This window comes from Protopterus annectens, chromosome 1.part1 (assembly GCF_019279795.1).
Source record: "Protopterus annectens isolate FY-2018-M chromosome 1.part1, PAN1.0, whole genome shotgun sequence".
In the NCBI taxonomy this organism is placed as follows: Eukaryota; Metazoa; Chordata; order Ceratodontiformes; family Protopteridae; genus Protopterus; species Protopterus annectens.
The window spans coordinates 1,312,658,021-1,312,678,358 of NC_056726.1; positions in this window are offsets into that span (position 1 = coordinate 1,312,658,021).

A 20,338-nucleotide genomic window follows, 5' to 3' on the forward strand; every position below is an offset into this window, starting at 1 on the left:
TAAAAAGACTGAGGGCTGAATTCAATAAACCCTACATGACTAACTAAAACCATGTGCATGTCACTGCATTACTTGCACAAGGCAGCACACTGATTTGTATGCAGTGTCGTGTAGACATGCGCAAACCCAGTAAAAATTCTGGCATGCTAATTACAGCATAAGCAACTAAACTGAACCAATACAAGATGAAGGGGCTAGTTAACAAGTTATAAAGTAATCATCTACACTCAGTGCAGGTGTTGGCCTTGAATTCCAAAACCTATTGGAATACAGCCATGGAAACTGCTCTACATGGAAAGAATGTTAGGGGCTGCTGCTGCTGCTCTTCTGCAGGTGTATGTGCAATGCTGCTGCTACTGATAGATCTTGGCCAAGAATGACTAGGGTGTTAGACCCTGTTTAACTTTTTATGGTGTGCATGATGTGGAAATAGTAAAGCACTACAGGGTGATACACACTACAGGAACTCTGCAACCTCTTTCGTCCTCAACTGACAGCAAGGGAAAACCAAGGGGAACTGATACCTGTGGAGACTAAGGTATGTGTAGCACTTATTAGCTACAATAACCTTCCAGAGAACATTAGGGGACATGCTGGGGGTGTCACAGGCATCAGCATCCAGGATCCTATATCAATTCCTGAATGCTATGTTACAGCATGCCAGTAGCTACATACATATTCACTGTATCCCTGAAGACAGAGCTACAAATATACAGGATTTCTACCCTGTAGCACACTTCCCTGAAGTTATGAGTGCCATAGACTGCATGCACATTGAGATCAAAGCACCACCCAGGGAACAGGGAACAGTGTACATAAACAGAAAGGCTTCCACTCCTTTAGCTGCCAAGTTGTGTGTAATGCTAAGGGAATCATCCTGAATGTGTGTGCTGGCAACCCCAGCAGTTACCACAGCTCCCATATCTTGCACAGCTCTCAGCTCTACCAGAAGTTTTCTAGGGTGGGATATCCCACAAGGTCATTTATTAGATGATGCAGGATATGTACTCAAACCATGGCTGATGATGCCCATCAGAAATGCAGACACACTCATGGAAGAGCACTATAATGAGGCACATGCTCAAACATGAAATATCATACAGCATGCGTTTGGGCTTCTGAAGTCACGGTTCCACTACAATCTCAATACTTGTGTCAAAATGTTCACTGTCTGTGCTATGTTTCACAATATTTTCCTGAGAAAACAGCTTCAGCAGGAACTCCCACGGGATGGGACACATATCTCACCACCACTGGCAAGGTCACCAGAGCCACATGCAGATGAGAACTCAGAGGGGGAACTACCAGCCGCTGTGGGTGTAGGTATATGTAGGTCTGCATAATATGCCCTCTCCTTGGCCAACAGGCAACATATACCACAAATGATGACCACCTAAGGGGCACAGCTTTCATCCTATGCTCATACATTCAGTAAAACTGATGGCAGGCAATGTTCACAACCTTTACATAATAGATGTGTGCTGCTAGCATCACACAGAGTCAGCCCCAAATTAAAACACTTGTAACTGCAGGACTATCAAGGTAAGTGTTGAACCTGGAACAGGAAAATAAATGGATAAGAACACAAATGAATGGCAGAACCTTGCATACTGTTACTTGCTAATGTGCCTGAGTAGACTGTGGGTGAGTTTTACAGCAATGACATCAATATGTTACAGGAATGACTTATGTCAATAGATGACTGCTCTTTTTCGACTAATAGGCCTCATGCATCAAATATACACACAATACAAAAAACTGTAAGAAAGCAGTAGAAGTTTCAAAAGAGCATCACAACCACACTACAGGAATGCACCCTGTGCATCAGAAAAAAGACTTATGTATCCCTGATTCAAAAAGACAGAAACAAGGAGAGGTCACAGTTATCATCATTTGCACAGGGTATTGTTTGGGGGGAAGCACCAGATCAAGGCTGACACAAAAGGCAGTGAGTGTGTGTGAGTAAGAGACAGGCAGGCAGAAAGTTAGATAATTATCAAATGGCCAGTGAAACAGAATTAGCTGTAAGCCTCCCGGATGACCCATGTATCTGTTATGTGTGTGTGTCTGTATGGGCACTCAAGATGAAATGCATGTGTGAGTGTCTGCAAGAACACAGCCAAGCTATGTGCTAGCTTTACATCCTGGCATGTCGAACAGGTGTGAGCTGTGCATGGTAGAGGTAGCATTTCATTGTCATTGCCCCAACCATGAGAACTGGGCTCTGCCAGCATTTGCAATGGCACATCCACGCCCATGGTCAGGTGTGATGGTGGTGCCCAAATGTGACTGATGTCTGCTGGAAGAGATCTCCTCACTAGTATACCCTGGACTATGACCTTGTGGCCTACCACATCTGGGTGTGGACACCTCAACCATTGATGGAGCAGTGGAACTATTGCCACTATGGGAGTGTGATCAGGTGCAGCCACATTGGCCAAATGATGCTGCTGATCTAAATCCACATGGATGCTGTTCCCCGTCCCAGCAGATGTTCTGGCATCAGGTGATAAATGTCCTACACTTTCACTATTAGGAACACCTGTGATAATAAGCAGCAAACACAGGAATGAGATTAATATTACACTAAATATTAAAACAATGTATATAATAACAAACTAACACTGGTCCCACTATCTCAGATGGTACAGCAATCAGACACTCATTACACCCACCTCACACATGCATATAATTACATATATCTGATGAACGATCACCAATAAGCAAAAAAAACATGTTTTGCTTACCATGTGCAGATGACTCCACACTTTGTAGGGAGGATGGTCCTGGAAGAAATGAAGCAAGGGAAGGACACAAATTAAACATCACAACGGGAATAACACAGGGGGATGGTGAATACACAATTACCTATATGTCCCATAAGAATAGTTTTAACCGAAACTTGGCTGACACATCCACCCACAGCGCATGTGTAATAAACAACTGTGTTGTAGGCATCTATTAAGTTATCAGTAGGTACTGTAAAAAAAAATTTCCCTGGGAAGTATTAGTCAAAATATATATATTTCACTATAGAAGCAAATCTAAAACTTGCCATATTTAAGCTTATTTGGAATTTGCTCCTGGGACAGAGTTGTCCTCCCAGACACATCAGCACCAGCATCAAGCACATGCTGGTGTGTAGTTTCCAATGAGATGCCTGGATCTCTGACAGTGGACAGGAACTCTTTATTTGATTTGGCCTCAGTAGCACCCCCCCCCCATAGCCAGCTGTTCACAGACAAATGCAGCTGCTCTCATCCGGGCTGATGAAATCATATTATTGGCCTGATGATGCACCTCATCATAAGTTCTGGTGGACCCCCTACTGCATTGACATCGTTCACTAACTGGTTTCAAGTCTGCATTCTGGCAGCCATGTCCACATGTTCATTTTAAGCAGAAAAGTGCCATGCTGCCTGAACAGCTGGACTATCACTTAATTTTCTGAGACACTGAGAGGGGCTTGCATGGATTTGTAAGCTTGGGTGCCATAATCTTATGTGACATAAAACAGAGAAGGATACAATACATAAATATCACCTAACTAAAGTCTTGTTTAAATACTCATTTGTCAACATTAAACACTGGAAACACCTTTCAATTATAAAAACTGAAGGCTATGTGGTTATTCCACCTCACACACAAACCAATGTTTGTCCAAACTAGGGAATATCAGTTTAGTAATGTATTATGTTTCCCACTGAAATATCAGGATGCCTACACATTTTCAAAATAAAAGCACTTGAAACACAGTTTTGTTCTGGCAACACAAAACTGGTAGGTGGCTCCCCCACCCCCCAAAATAACAAACATAACACCTGTGTCAGTGACATGTACATTACATTTTCTGCACTAGCACAGAGGTTTGTAAAATAACAATTTTAACAATAACACATTTGATGAAAGTTAATAACCTGTTTATCTGAGAAATGAAAATGCCTGCCAAAAATGCCTGTGCCAACAATAAACTATATGAAGTGCATACAGATAAAAATTCAATTTTCTACTGGATGTATAAATTGATTTGTATCATGTTGCAAAATATAGAATCTACTTGAAAAATACAAGTATTAAAGAATAGATTGATGGTACATAAGCCTCAAATGGCAACTCCAAAGCACCCAGCACAAGAAGCCACAACTCGGTAAAAGGAAACAAAACTTTAATACACATCGGCACAGGATAAAATTGCATAACAAAACACTAAGCACTTTCATCTCTTATTAATTCAAAGTAAGACTTCATCATAGTGTAGAAAAGAGCTCCTTTTACCGAGTAGTGGCATTTTGTGTTGTGTGTTTTGGAGCTGCCGTTTAGGGCTTGTTTACCTTTACTCTGTTTTTTCGGGTTACTAGTAGGTTTCATTCTGTGCTTCGTAAAAATACAAGCATATCTTAGGTGATTACACCATTCTGATGTCATAATTTTCTGACAACCAATAAAAATTATTTCCAGCACAGGAAGGTTGACCAAACACTGTGTCTCAGCAGCCACCTCTTCAATGGCTGCCACACCAATGACCAGCACATCTGGGACACAATCTGGCAGTACTGCCTCTGCAGCTCCTGCATTACCTGGGCCCCCAACATCAAGTAGCATTACCTCAGCAGCTGGTGCAGTGGTACTCTCTGGGAGTATTGGTGGAGGTGGGGATTTTGCCACCTGCCAGGCATGATGAGTGAGGTCTTAGAAAGTAGCATTGCTACATGCCTTAGCTGTCTGGTGAAGTTGTTTGTGAGAATGCAGCGAAAACCCAAGCATTAAGTAATCCAACAGGGAACCAAGAAAGGGGGCAGTGTTGATAGTTCTGAGGGTGAGGACTAGATTGTTACTGTTCCCATGCTTGATAAGCATGTGCCTCAGATGTCCCCTCCCTATCCCCAATCATGGTGTCTCCCAACCTTGTGAGTCCCTCACCATCCCTGTGTCTGTCTTATTTATTCTGTTTGTCTGCACCTGCTTCCTCTCCTACCTTACTTACCTGACCCTGACATGTATATGTCCCTTCCCCAGCATTCTTCTCTTTTTGAAATAAAATCAGAAAACTGGGCACCTGTCTCACAATACATAGCTCTCCACTTTGCACATTTGTCTTCTTGCCAAACTTGATTTAGTCCAATTTGCTATACAACATGATTGCATTCTTGATGTCCATCTGTGTTGTGGTGACAGTCCAAATTCATCCAAATTTCTATCCATGTTCATATTATACTGTTGAAGAAGTGGATAGCTACAGTTCTTTCCTAATTCCCTCCTGCACATTCCTATACTCCTTCCTCTTTTTCTTCCCCCCATTTTGCCCATTTCACCACTTTCCTATCTACCCTATTTTGACACCATTAATCTGGTCAAAAAAGAAAGACTCACACACCACACACATGGCAGAAATGCCCCCTAATAAAGTCCTTAACTTTTTGTCCTTTTCATTTGCACAGTTTGGCACTGTGCACCAATGCCGAGCAACTGTGAATGGCTCTTCTTGCCCTATGGCATTGGCCACATTAGTGCATTTACCTCTGTGCAATGCTGCTTAAACTTTCTGTGCCAAAGGAACACAGAGTTAAATCAGAGTAAAGGCAGTATTTTAAAACATTTACTCTAGCAGAGACTATTAGACTGCTGAATGTATAAAAATGGAAATCCACATCTGTACTGTTGACATAAATCACTTGATTGGTGTATATTTTTATACAGTACTGCACTGTAGTCATTGCTTCTCACATTTACAGGGATTATCACACATAATTATGTAATGCCATCCTGACACCATACATAAAAAATTAGATTAAGCTATTTTAACCCTGTGTCATTTGTGCTCTGAACATGAGCTGACTGCGTTTACACCTGCTGCCACATGGAAAGATAGGCAGCAGGTGTATTTCTTATGCTGAGTACTGTCCAAAATGCTGAAGGCTGCACATTGCCACTTAGCGTGTTTGTGCCAAAGAAGATGAACCAATAGAAATATAAGCAGTAAACCACATTTTCTCATCACTTAACTCCATGTAAATGGGGAAGGCAAAGGCAACATTTCTTAATGTCATAAAAGTTGTGACACAACATTTCCAATATAAACTACAGTATGAACACCATAGTATCTGCCACCTAGTTCTCCCATAGCAGAAATGCATAACTACTTCTCAAGTTCAAGTTATATTCATTAAATCTCAATCTCACATGTGCAAACACTTTGCCATTGTTTGCACAAGCCAGTTGCTCAGCAAGTTGCTATGTAAAGAGGTGTTTGGCATGTATTGCTGTTGTTATTGCCCAGCTATTCTGCATTCCATCAAAAGTTATTTAAAAACACAATCAAAAGGAAGGGACTTGTTAGTGACTGAACGCATATTTAATCAAACTCATGTGTACTTGAAAATGGATATGTTAGTAATAGGTCAAAAGTCAATTACACTACAGAACTAAATAACACAAATGCATTGGCAACTGTGCAACTAGACAGGTAGGGGTTCTAATCTCGCTGCAGTCAACTTGTGTGTATTACTAGTAAGAAGACCATGAGTCTATATCCTACTGTCAGCAGTCTAGTCTCATCTCATGTTTTTTTCGAGTACAGACAGTTTACAACATCCATCGTAAAATGCATGAAAAACAGTTGGAATAACTAAGAAAACATATTGATCTATCAAAACAAAAATGCATGAGAAGTGAACTTGGCTATATCAAATTAACATGTGTAAAATTATTTGAACATCAATTCATCAGAATATGAACATGTACATCAACACTTGCATCCATGCTGATCACAAAATGAGTGTGTGTGTGTGTGTGTGTGTGTGTGTGTGTGTGTGTGTGTGTGTGTGTGTGTGTGTGTGTGTGTGTGTGTGTGTGTGTGTGACTGAAAGTGTGTAATATACCCAACATATTGAGAAACAGGTTCATAGGTTCATAAGTTCATATATGTCTTAGTTGTGCATGTATGTCTTAGTTGTGCAACATGCATTCCTGACAGCTTACTGCATATAGTTTAAGAAGATGCCTTTAAATATATCTGCACATTGGAACCAAAACAGAAAATCCAAAGACAACACTTTACACACCAGTCTTATAACAGGATAATGACAATGTCATCATTTATAAAGACCACTCTGATTTGGAGAAATCAGACTTCTGTGATGGTGCAAATATTAGCTAATGTGTTCTGCAGATGGGAACAAAATAATTAGGTAGGGGTTCAAGTACCACAACAGCCAAATTGCATTTGTGCCTGTATATGTAAGTGTGCATGTGTAGTCAGAACAGCATGAGTCTGTATCCTATTGTCATCAATCAAGTTTCATGGAGAATAAAAACATTTACAGTCATACATGACTACACAATCATTTCATACAGGCCTCCCAACATCTTCTTCCAAACATACACTAATGAAGTCATCTGTTATGAAGTGTTCTGCAACATAGTATAATTAAGAGTTGTGCTGTGGCACTTACATTAAGTAATGTACAGATAGGTAGGAAGGGGTTCTAATCTCATTGCAGTCAACTAGTGTATATGTGCATAGTCAGAAAAGCATGAGTCTATGTTCTAATAACATCAGGTCTCATTGAAAACAAGTTTTACATTTGTACATGACTACACAGTAAGGTCATACAGCCCTCCCAACATCTTGTTCTCACCATACACAGATGATGCCATCTGCTGTAAAGTGTTGTTTGACAGTATGAAAGTCAGACTTGTGCTGTGTGTGTGTGTGTGTATGTGTGTGTGTGTGTGTGTGTGTGTGTGTGTGTGTGTGTGTGTGTGTGTGTGTGCTCACACATGTGTGTATGTGTGTGCATGTGTGTTTGTATGTGTGTGTGTGTGTGTGTGTGTGTGTGTGTGTGTGTGTGTGTGTGTGTGTGTGTGTGTGTGTGTGTGTGTGTGTGTGTGTATACAGTTAGCTCTCATTCTGGGGACCATTTTAGAGTACCATGTGAGACACTCTCACTAACATCTTCTTCTCACCAGGCATTAATGATGTCATCTTCTATAAAGTGTTGTCTGACATTATGATAGTTAAACTTGTGCTGTGGTGCTTGCATTCAATACTATATTCTGTATACAGGTAAGGGTTCTACTCTCACTGTGGTCAACTGGTGTGTGTGTGTGTGTGTGTGTGTGTGTGTGTGTGTGTGTGTGTGTGTGTGTGTGTGTGTGTGTGTGTGTGTGTGTGTGTTTGTATTCAGCTAGTTCACATTCTGGAGTCTATTTTAGAACAGCATGTGAGACACTCCTACCACCATCTTCTTCTGACCAAGCACTGATGGTGTCATCTGCTGTAAAGAGTTGTCTGCCACTATGAAAGTCAGACTTGTGCTGAGTGTTTGCAGAGCAATATCTAAAAGTATGAAGTCAGATTCTAGTAATTCAATACTGACACATCTTTAGCAGAATGGTGATGCAACTGTGATTCTTTTTTTGTCATTTTATTCTGACATAAAAATGCAGTGCAAAACATTTCCTTAAGAAGACATACATTTTATGTGCTGTACTTATGATGTCATTAATGTGGCCTGCATAATATTACTGCCTGTGACACCCTCCTCTTAGGTTTTTAGAGTACATACAGTTTACAATATCCATCATAAAATGCAAGAAAAACAGCTGGAGTAACTAAGACAAAATATTGATCTGCCAAAACAAAAATGTACGAAAAGTGAAATTAAATTAAATTTAAATTAAAAGATTAAAATGAAATTAAAATAAATCAAATTAACATGTGTAAATTATTTAAAAAGTAAAAGTAAAAGAAGCTGCATTGTTCTTTTAATTTCAATGAATTTTACACATATAAAAATGCTTAAAACAATATAGAATTGCATTTGGAGATATAAACCAAGGGTAAGGTGATTTCCTTACTTTGATTTGGCTTGCTGAATCTTACCCTTATTCCTTGGAAATGTAACTGTGGAAACAAGAAAGCATTGTCCAAAATTTAAGATGCAACACCCACAGGAAATCATACTTGGGACTTATATAAGCAGAGTCAGTCTCATTCATTATTTACTGCATAGCCTATTGAAGTATACAATTACAAATAGAGTCTGAGCTGTATAATATTGCCAGTAAGGACTCAGATCATTTTATTTTCACCTTTAAACTCAGAGATATCAAGGGCACAATATATCTTTAAGTTAGATGTAGATGCTTTACAGTTTAGATGTTTGATATATTTTTAAACAATGAATGTTTTATTTTTAAATCCCTGAGCAAGTTTTGTACAGCTTGCATAATTAATTGGATCATAGGATCATAGGATCAAAGGATCATAGGAAGTTACTAGGCTAACTGCCTCAGCACCCTTATAAGCATAGCCAAATTTTACCCTTGCTACCATGATCAGCACCTATTGCCCCTGTCCAAGAGGGACATAGGTGGAACCCCCAAGGTTAATTTACGGTTACCCACCAATCATCCAGATTGTGTTTGAAGAAGGCCAATGAAGTGCTCTGTTTGATTTGCAGTGGGAGTCTATTCCAAAGATGTGGTAACCTCTGGGAGACAAACCTGTCCCTCCAGCATGTTCTATTGATGTCACATGCCAGGTTTAGGTCTTTAGAGTGAGTAACCTATGTTACATTTGACTTGTGGATGTGCAGCATTTCCAATAAAGTGGGGTCAGAGATCACCTTATATGCAAGGCAGAGATCACATGTAAGTAGTCTGTATGAAACAGGTTTGTTTTCAACTGATCCACATAGGATAGCTGCTGAAGACCTTGAATTTTCTTTGTGAGGAACCTGTGTGGTCTCTCCTATTGCTGCAGGTGCTTTGAAAGGTACAGCACATGCCAAAAGGGTCATTGTACTCAATTATTGGCCTAATGAGTGAATAGTACAGGGAGGTAATAACTTTACATTTTCTTGAGGCAATGCCCTTACTTATGAGGTGAGCCATATAGAATGCCCTTCTTTACCATTCTGGAAACAGGGTGATCAAAGCCAAAGTTACTGTCAACCTAAGTGCACAAATTTCTCAAGACTGAGTGCATACTTAGGGTACTGCCATTGATGTGGTAATTTGTAGGAATATCGCTGTTGCCAAAAGGGATGATAGTACATTTTTTTTGCATTGAGTTTGAGGCCATGAATCATCAATCTATGTAGAAGACATACAGAAATGAAAGAGCAGCTGATGCATGGAACAGACTACCAAATTACATTAACCAAGCACTAGTTTAGATATTTGTAAAAACAGCCGCAGCACTTATTATGGGAACAACTGTTTTACTATATTGGCAGGCTAAAAGGTCATTAATGTCTGTGTTTGAAATATTTATATCTATGTATGGCAACATGAACTAAGAATTCATATAGGTTCAATGACAGGATGGAGCTTGGACGTGGATGACATAAAGGTAAGAAGAAGGTTGGACATTCCATGTATCCAGGAGATAAGATGGAAGGGCAGTGTAGCAAAGCCACTTGGCTTGGGATATAGAGTCTACTATCCAGGAGGAATACAGACTAGAAACAGCATGGGAATTGTGGTGAGGGAGGTGCTTTAGAAGACAGTGAGGGATGTTTTATTTATTTATTTTATTTGACATTTGTTAATCAGGTTGGTTCAACTGAGCCAGAAGCCCATTTTCAGTGGAGACCTAAGGAGAAAAGCTTCAGGATAATTACATTGCATAACATTCACAGTAACATAGCATAATATATTCTAAGTTATACATAGCAGTTAGAGTGATGTAGTACAATAAGGAATATACAAAAATCAGGATTTAGCAGAACAATACAGTTAACTGTATAAAGTAAGTATTTACAATGAGTCGAGAAAGGTATAAGAACAGAAGAGGAATAGAGTTGCTGGAACTCTGATCACAGAAAACATAATATTCTACATAGAAATCATTAAAAAATACATATATACAAAAAGTTACACCAAATGAATAGATGAAGTGGAAATACTGATATTAGATATTATCAGCAAAATAGATATGCCTATAATGGGAGATTGAGAGGGGAAAGTAGCTGAGAAGATGTTATGGCGGAAGACAGTTGAGCTGAAAGGCATGCGGTATGGACAGAAAGCAGGGCGGGTTAGGTAGGTTCCTGGCAGGGACAGATCCATGTGCTTAAGAGGAAGAGTTTTAGTTGCTTTTTGAACTGAATAGCATCTGAGGTGCTTCTGATGTTGTTAGAAAGTGTGTTCCAGGCTAGAGACACATTGTAGTTGTAGAGAAGTTTACCTATATTTTTATTGGGTTTATATATGTCAAGAAGTTGTTGGTCAGAGCTTCTGAGGAATCTGATGGGGGTGTAGAAGGAAACTAGTGAAGAGAGGGAGGGACAGACAGTACGTTTGTATAGGATTGTGTGGGTCATTTGTAGTTGTGCTATAAGAAGTTGGTGGGGGGATTCTGGCCATTGCAGTTGTTTTAATCAATGCAATGGTGAGATCTATGAGGTTGATTTGTTGCAAATCTGGCAATTTTATTATATGCTTGTTCTAGTTGTGAGATTAAGGTGGGTTGTAGGTTTGTGAAGATGGTAGCGGCATAAAGTAGGCCTGGTTGTAAGAATGCTCTGGCTAGGGGCAGTTTAACATCAGGAGTAAGGTATTTTTTGTTTCGATACAGTAGTCCTAGTTTTTGATGTGTCTTTTTGAGACACTGGTAAATATGGTGGTCAGATTTAAGCTGGCCATCTATTATGGTGCCAAGGAGTTTTGTATGTGGGTCCACTTTGATGATAGTGTTATCTAGTGAAGAGATGAAAAAGGAAGATTTATGTTCAGAGTGATTTTGGGAGTAAGAGTTTGGTTTTCTTAGGGTTTAAGATAAGCTGGTTTTCATTAAGCCATTTTTCAACAGAGTTAAATGAGTTTTATGTAAGAGAAAGGAGGTGAGCCATGCTATTGGAGGAAGTGATGAGGGTACAGTCATCTGTGTACTGGATAAGAGTAGAGTGATTGCAGGCAGAGTGGAGATTATTGGTAACAATATTAAATAGAAGGGGGCCAAGGACAGAGCCCTGGGGGGGGGGGCTCTGTTTTTACAGGCAAGAAGGAGTAGCAAGAAGTGAAATATCAGACAGATTGTAGTCTGTTAGAAAGGTAGCTGGAGAACCACTGCATGGTGGCAGGAGAGAGGTTAAGTTCGGTTAGTTTTGTTAGTAATTTACAATGAGACACTGTATCTAATGCTTTGGATAGGTCTAGGAAGAGACAAGCACAAGTTGGTTATTATCTCTGGCCTCAGCAACGGTGTGGGTAAAAGATAAGAGGGCTGTTGCAGTCCTGTGGATTGGCTGGAAACCATGTTGAGTGGGAATTAAAAGATTTTCCTGTATTAGGTATTTAAGGAGTTGAGAGCAGATACATTTTTCTAGAATTTTAGAAAGAGGTGATAGAAAGGCTATTGGACAAAAGTTAGAGGGATAAGTGGAGTTATCTCCTTTGTGCAGTGGTATAGTAAGGAAGGATTTCTAGATGTTAGGAACTGTGCTTTCTTGAATTGATCTATTTATAAGCAAAGAGATGAGAAAGGCAATGGAATCAGCAGCAAGTTTGAGAAAGAGGGGAAGTAGTTTATCAGTAGATGGGAAGCAAGGTTTAAGTTTACGAAGAAGAGAGTTGATGTTGGAGGTAGGAACAGGTTTAAGAGAGAAAGGAGTTTTGTTATTATAGGTAGAATAGGGGGAGGAGTTGGAGGATTGGAGTTTTGCTCAGGATGAGTTAGTTTGCAGATGGTGTTTATGAAGTGATTATTGAGCAGGGTGGCAGTTTCTAGAGGTGAGTTATTAGGGAAAGAGTTAAGGGTTGTGAGGTTGCTGGAGTGTAGAATATTATTGATGGTGGACCAGAAATTTTTGGTGTTGGAGAAGTGATTGGATTGTGCAGTGTTATAAACGTTTTTCTTATCTTGTGTTTTTTAGCAAGGTTTCTGATTTCCTTATAGCTTTTTTGTAAGGTTGCAGATTTGATTTTTGCCAGGCTTTCCAGATACTATCCCACTTATGCATGAGGGAGCATGCTTCTTTTGATAACCAAGGTGAATGGGTGGATTTTATTCTAATTTTTCTTAGGGGAGTGAGTAAGTCTAAGATGTTGAGGAAAATCTGGTTAAACATTTCCATGGCTTCATTAAGGGGAGGGTAGTGAAGGAAGGACCAGCTAACAGATGTGAGTTTAGAGTTTAAAGAATCAACACCGAAAGAAGATAGCTTATAGCAGTCTCTGTATATGTGGGGTCTAGGTATTGGAATAAAATGTCTTTGGATGTAAATGGGTAGGTGATCACTGAGGGAGTCAGGCAGGGTGTGGGGTTGTGGTACAAATTAGGGTCTGTACTAAGTATCCAGTCAAGGATAGAACTGTACCAGTAGTTTTACTAATACGAGTGGGGGGGGGGTGATGAGTTGTTTGAAACCATGAAGATTAATACACATACTGGGGGAGTCAGACATGAGTTTAGACCAGTTTATGTTGACATCTCCCAGAATGATAGCTTCATAGGAGATGTTGTCAGTCAGCCATGAAAGTATATTTTCTAGGACAGGAATATTATTTCCTGGTGGGATGTAGGTTGAGGCTATAGTGAGCTTTTTGTGGGAGTTAAGGTGACAATGTTGTACAATCAGTTCTGCAGGGTGAAAGCTTGGGAGTGGTGTTTGTAGAGGGGAGAGATTAAGTAGATTAGAATAGAGGATTGCAACACCTCCAGCTTTTCTTGTCGCTCTATCTAATGGAAATATGTTGTATCCTGGAGGTAAGATTCATTATTAGCTATGTGTCGTTTTAACCAAGTTTCAGTTAAAGTTAAAATATGAGGAGAGTATTGTGCTATCCAGGAGTGTAAGTCAGTGGTTTTATTGAGAAGGCTTTGTATGTTAATTGAGAATAGGTCAAGGGTTTTGCGAGTGGAGACATGTTCAGTAGGCAGGGGTGCCTTTGGGGGAGGTACGGGTGAGGATGGGAGCTTGCTGGGGTTCAGTGAAGGGGGAAGAGGGGCCAGGGTTGGGGTGAATGCCACCTGCTAGGAGGAGAGTCATGTTGCAGGATGTAGGATGATGTGGGTGATGTGGGTTTAGTTTGTAGAATAATAGTTTTACTTTGTCAATGGTGTGAGTGTGAGAGAGGATTTTCACCTTGTAAAGATGAAACTGGGAGATGGTGAAGAGAGATGGTGAGATGTAGAAAGAGTAGGTTGCGTTATTATTATTATTGATGGAGTAGGAAAGTGTAGGAGATGTGGGTCTACTTTACATGGTTGATTTTTCAGAAAGTCGACTTTCATATGGCCGAGACCATATGATAGACTTTCGGAAAGCCGACCATGTAAAAAACATGCAAAATACACAACGAACACTTACCTTAAAACTATTAGCAGGGGGACAAGCCCTCCCTGCACTCCCCCATTGGGGGCTCTGGCCCCCCACCTCCACTTCCATAACTTAAATATACCAACTCCGAGATCGTACTACAGTGCGGAAGAGGGAAATTTTCCCATTCTGCACTGTACGGAGATAGCGGTTCCCCAAGGTCAGCTTTTCAAAAGTTAATCATATGGTCTCGGCCATATGAAAGTCGACTTTCTGAAAAGTTGACCATGTGAAGGGGACCCAGGAGATGCATGCGGGAAGTGTAGATTAGTGTGGCAAGAGGAGAGTTGCATAAGCAGAATAAGAACTTGTATACCAAGGTAAAAGTGAGCTATGATGAGTCGAGTATGTGGAGAGGGGACTTTGATTATCAGTAAGGCTTAGACTGATTAATATGTAGTTGAATAAAAGGGTGGGTGTGGGGTGTGGCTAGGTGTTGCAGCCTTATTGGGTGATGTGCAAGTGGAGGAGTGTAATTAAATGAAAATAGGGTATAAATGTAAGGATGTCGGAGGTGGGTGGGAAAGGGGGTAGGGTAGGGGAGTGGAGTGAGCCCAGAGAGTAGTGTTGGGCAAACGGAGCGGGATGCACTCACCTTCTGTCAACATGATGCGACTACACAAAAAAAAAAAAACAACAACCACCAATAGAGTAAAGGTATGTACAAAGCAATAGGTTTGTGCTATACAGAATTAGATGGTCTACTTAGTGAGACTTGGTCAAAATAAGCACACAAGTTAGAAGAAAAATTTAACAGCAACTTAGTTAAAATGGGAGAAAGAAAAGGCAGAGCAATGTGTAGGCAGTGTGGGTGCTGTACTATTGCTATAAAGACAAGAGGAGCCAATAATATTGGGAATAGAGTAGAGAACATGAGAGAAAAATGGGGAAGAGGTAGAGAAAGATAGTTACCAAAGCAGTGTTAATGAAGCTAATGGCACACACGTAATATAAGAACAGCAGTAATCTGGGTCTGTGGGATTTAAACTAAACTAAACTAAGGTAGCTACGGGAGGGCGGTGGCAGGGATTTCCTAGTGGTGTGTTCCATAAGTACATCACACTTATCACATCTAAAACAAGGTTGTCTTCAGAATTAGTGACAGACCCATGGCAGTCACACTCCAGTCTAATTATAGGGCATTCATAATCTCAGCCTATGCCCCAAAACAGGGTTATGATAGTGAGGAAAAGAGTGCATTCAGACAGCAATGCAGGACCTTCTAGATATAGCAGGGCAACATGAGTTGGCATTAATAATGAGCCTGAATGCACATATCGGGACAGCCAGAACAAGATAGGAAGACTGCCTGGGTGCACATGGGTAGTACAACAGGAGTAAAGAAGGAGAGACCATTGTAGACTTCTGTATGTCAAATGGCTTACTAGTGGTCAACACATGCTTCAGAAAAAGAGACAGTCACATGATCCCATACAAGAGTGGCCAACTTGCAACTCAGATACACTTCCTTCTAGTAAGGAAAGGGCATTTGGGTAGAATCAGTGATTGCAAAGTCAACCCCAGTGTAATAGTCAGCCTACAGCATAAACCACTGGTTGCTACAGTCAGCTGCAAGCAGTGGTCAGAGAAGGCTTTAAGGTCAACAGAGACCAAGCTGCAAACCTGGAAGCTGACTGGAGATAAAACACAACAGTTCAAGGCATTACTCAGGACTGTAGCCCTCAAGAAGAAGATTAAATAGATGGAGTTGAAGAAGAATGGCAGCACCACAAAACAGCATATGTGATGACTATATATGCAGCTAAGCAGGTATGAAAATAAGATACATAAGGAATGGTAGTAGTAAAATGCAGAAGTCCAAGAAGCTATCAAAAGAAAGAAGAAGAGCAGGAAAAGTGGAAAAGAACAAGGCATTGGGGCAGTGTACCAAGTTCTGGAAAGTGACTCAGTTGATGACACAAAGAAACTCTTATCAGGTTACAAGGCAAAAACAAAAAGATACAAAAGATAGTCTGACATCCTTCATAAGGGATGCCAGGAAAAACCCGCTCACCAGTCCACAGGACATCAAAGGCAGATGGAAGGAGTACTTCCAGCAGTTTGCCCCACAGAAGCTTTACTGCCCCAGACACAGACTGCAATGAAAGAAGAAGAGGAGCCCACCATAGAAGAAATAAGAACAACACTAAAGAAAATGAAGTCAGTGAAAACAACAGGCTCAGATGAGGTCACAGCAGATATGATAATGATTTTGGGTGAGATAAGGGAGTAGTGGCTCCTGAGTATGGACAGATAGGTGTATCCAAGATAACTGGAGAATAAGCATAGTATGTCAATTTCAAGGAAATAAATACTAAGTCTGTTTTCAATGTTCTGTTTTATTTAGAAAATGGCTGTCATTGATTTTTCTGTAAAATTTGAAATAAAAGTTTAAAAAAAAAATCAAATTTATGTGATAATAGTAAAGTTAAAGAACAAAATACTATGCATACTGATAGGTTTAAACAGCTTTTATGGAAACTGGAGAGAAAGAGGCAAATGATGAGACATTGTTATGGCTGGTGGGGGAAATGGTTCATTGCACTGAATAGGTAGGTACTGGGCTATTGATCTGCAGACATCTGCAAGCATGCTTAATAAAGAGGTGAAAAATCAAACCTTGGATTTTGTATGTTTGAAGTTAAGACCTTAACCATTATGCCAACCCTCCCCCTTGCAAGATGAATTTTAGTAGTCTAAATATGTTGCAATTTAGTAATATATTTTTGAAGTACCATCTTTACAGTCTCCAGCAACTGCAAAGGGATGACATTTGTCAAGTCATATAGTCTGTATTGTTTGCAGTGATGATCAGAATCATTTGATCCTCAGCATCCTTTATGTACTTGCATATTGCCATGAAAAGTCTTCGCTGCAAGATTGGATTGTAAAGTATTTCTATATTTAGTTAAAAAGTACTATTCTGGCGCTTAGTGCAAAAGACTAAAGCTCCAACTTGTTAATGAGATACATCTTGTGGCAAGGGTGCAAGGTTTGAATCGATCCACCATCATATACTTATTGTGTGATATTGTGAAAGTTAACATACTTCCTCTATGGTTGTTAGTGTGGACCCTAGCTCCCATACAAAGGTCTGTTAAGACTAGCTAATATTTTGTGTGGTTTAAGTGTATTTTTTTCATTTGGTTTAACCTGGTCACATTATCGACAAGGATAGTTTTAGGAAGCAACATGGTGCAAATACGGCAACTGCACGGCTGTGAAGTCAGCACATCCAAGTACAAAAATAGCCAGCAGAAAAGGTGGAATTCAAAAGATTTAATGTAAAAAACACATAGCTAGGTAGAGGGTAGTAAGCCCAACTACCTGTCTCAAACCGGTTTCGGCTGTAATAGCCTTGTTCAGTGAGTTAACAAAAACAAATAGTAACCATTCATATAAGTATGTGTATATATATATATATATATATATATATATATATATATATATATATATATATATATATATATATAGCACCACAAAGGCAGTTCATTGGTGCATTAGAATTGGTCATTAAGCCCAGGTGGGAACAAAGCCCTTAATTTAATGATCCATTTATGTTTCTTAAAATTAGGTAAATCATGCCATCCTGATTTATCCCTACATTTACCTACAATGCAATCAATAACAGTAAAATAAAATGATGCAGAGTTATGTTTACAGACATAGTTAAACAGAGCATTGTTAGGACGCTTATTCCTAATGTCACTAAGATGCTCCCCAATCCTGAGGCAAAAAGGCCTGAAAATTTGTCCCACATAGAATGAGGAGCATGAGCATGTGACTAGAAAGATGACCCACTCTGTACTACAGTTAGCATAGAAGTTGATGTTGAAAACTTCTGACGTATTACGACTACTGAATTCCCTCGTATGTTGGACTTTGTTGCAATAAGTACAGTGGCCACATGGTATGCAACCCAACACTGTCATCTCTGGTGACACCCTAGCCACTCGGGTTTTCAGGAAATTTCCTGAATATAACTCACTTTTGCATGCTACAAGCTTTCACCCCTAACATATCATCCAGAATATCCCCAAATCACAATTCCTCAGAGTCAAAAGGATCTGCTCTAGCCAACAACCATTTGAGAACACCAGAGATGATTTAGTACACATGTTTCGTGAGAGGGGTTACCCCTCTGGTACTGTTAGCACTGCTTGTCATTGGGCTTCCAATCAAAATAGAACTGACTTGTTACAATAAAAAGACAAACAAAAAGATTAATCTAATTCTCTGGTTCGTCTGGTGACCACATATGGACGCAATACACGTGGGTTTATAAATATCATTAATAGACACTGGAACATTCTTATGGCTGAGGAGAGATTACACTCTTTTTTGGGTGACAGATGCTCTTTTTCTTTTAGAAGAGGACAGACATTGGTATCCCTGTTTAGCCATTATAAGAGGGTCGGTCCTAGTTCCATTGTAATTGACTCTGAAGAAGCCTGTTACATGTAAGGTGAAAGTGCTAAGTCTGTTGTGCTATTAAACAAGTTTTTTAGTATTTGTTTGCTTCCTGTGGCTGGAATATTTACTTTCATTTTATTTTAGTGTGTCAGCTGACACCTTTGTTTTTATTTAACTGTTTTTTTTCTGGCCTGGAAGAGAACGGATTCTTTACTTGAATGCAATGGAAGCACTCTTACGAGAACTTATTACTTCTGTACAGAAGGTGTCTGCACTTCTTATGAACGATCGAGTGAAGGAGGAAGGAGAGACTTCCCTGACTAGTTCTCAAGTGGAACTATTTACCCTGTGCACACCAGTACTAACTGGGAATGGAAATGCTGCTACAGGGATGAAAAGGACTGCACCAGGAGGAAGGAACTTCTCGAGCTGGTTGGCAGCACTGGAAGTAGAATTCGGAGCAGTAGCAGCAGAAATAACGAGCATGTCTAACTTAAAAACACAAATCAGTGACTTTGAGAAACTTTGTAAAAGGTATAGGTCTTTACAGTTGACAATGTCTTTTTAAAGAAATCATTATCACTCAAACAAGTCCCGAAGGGGCTAAGACTTTGGAAACTCCCTATGGGGATTAAGACAGGAACAATGGCATACAGAGAACTCATAGGGTTGTTTGATAAAGCTAGACTAGAGATACGGGGCGTTATAACAAAGAACAATGGAATTAAGTTGCCTGTTTTACAGACAGAAATTACTACATTAAATCAAAGTATTATGAATGATTTGTTGTTTGAGCAATATCAGCATAAATAGTGTAAAGTTTTAAATGATGTAGAAATGTTTGTTAAAGACAATCTAAATACTAAACAGCGTAAACTAGCTATAGACAAAGTTGACTATGAAAACAATAAAGCATATCCCACTGATGGAGCAACTAGAATTGTTAACAAACTTGGGCAATATAATGAGAAAGGGAATGATTATAATTTACAAAATAGTTCAAGGAATGAAGATGAAGTGTTTGGTGAAATATGTGAAGACGAGGAAGTTTGTTTTAGAACAAGAAGTACAACCCATGAGATCAGAACTCTTGAAAACCAAACGAATATGAACTCCAGGAATCAGCAGAATTACTCCTACAACCGGAGGAAAAGGAGTGGGGGGAGAAGGAGATGGAACTAATTCCTTTTGTAGCAGGACAACATGACTTTGAAAGAAATGAAGCTATAAAAAATATGGCCGAGTTTTACAACTGTGACAATTGTGATGACTGGGAAATTGGTGATGTTTTGAAAGAAAAAAATAACTGTCGAGATATGAGATGAAACACACGATGATGATAGCGTAGTCAGTAGTTTAATACCCGCTTTCGTAAAAAAACTTCATCAGAATACACAATAACCACAGTTCAATGCACTTAAATAACCAAATAATTAACAAACAAATTGCTTAATTAAAATCAATCAAACTTTCTTAAAAAGACATTCACCTTAAAAAAACTCAAATGAATCAAGTCCCTTATTCACTTGTAATTTCCTGTGTTTTAAAAAACATTTGATGTTAATATAATCATTTAAACCAGGGAACTTGTCCGCTTG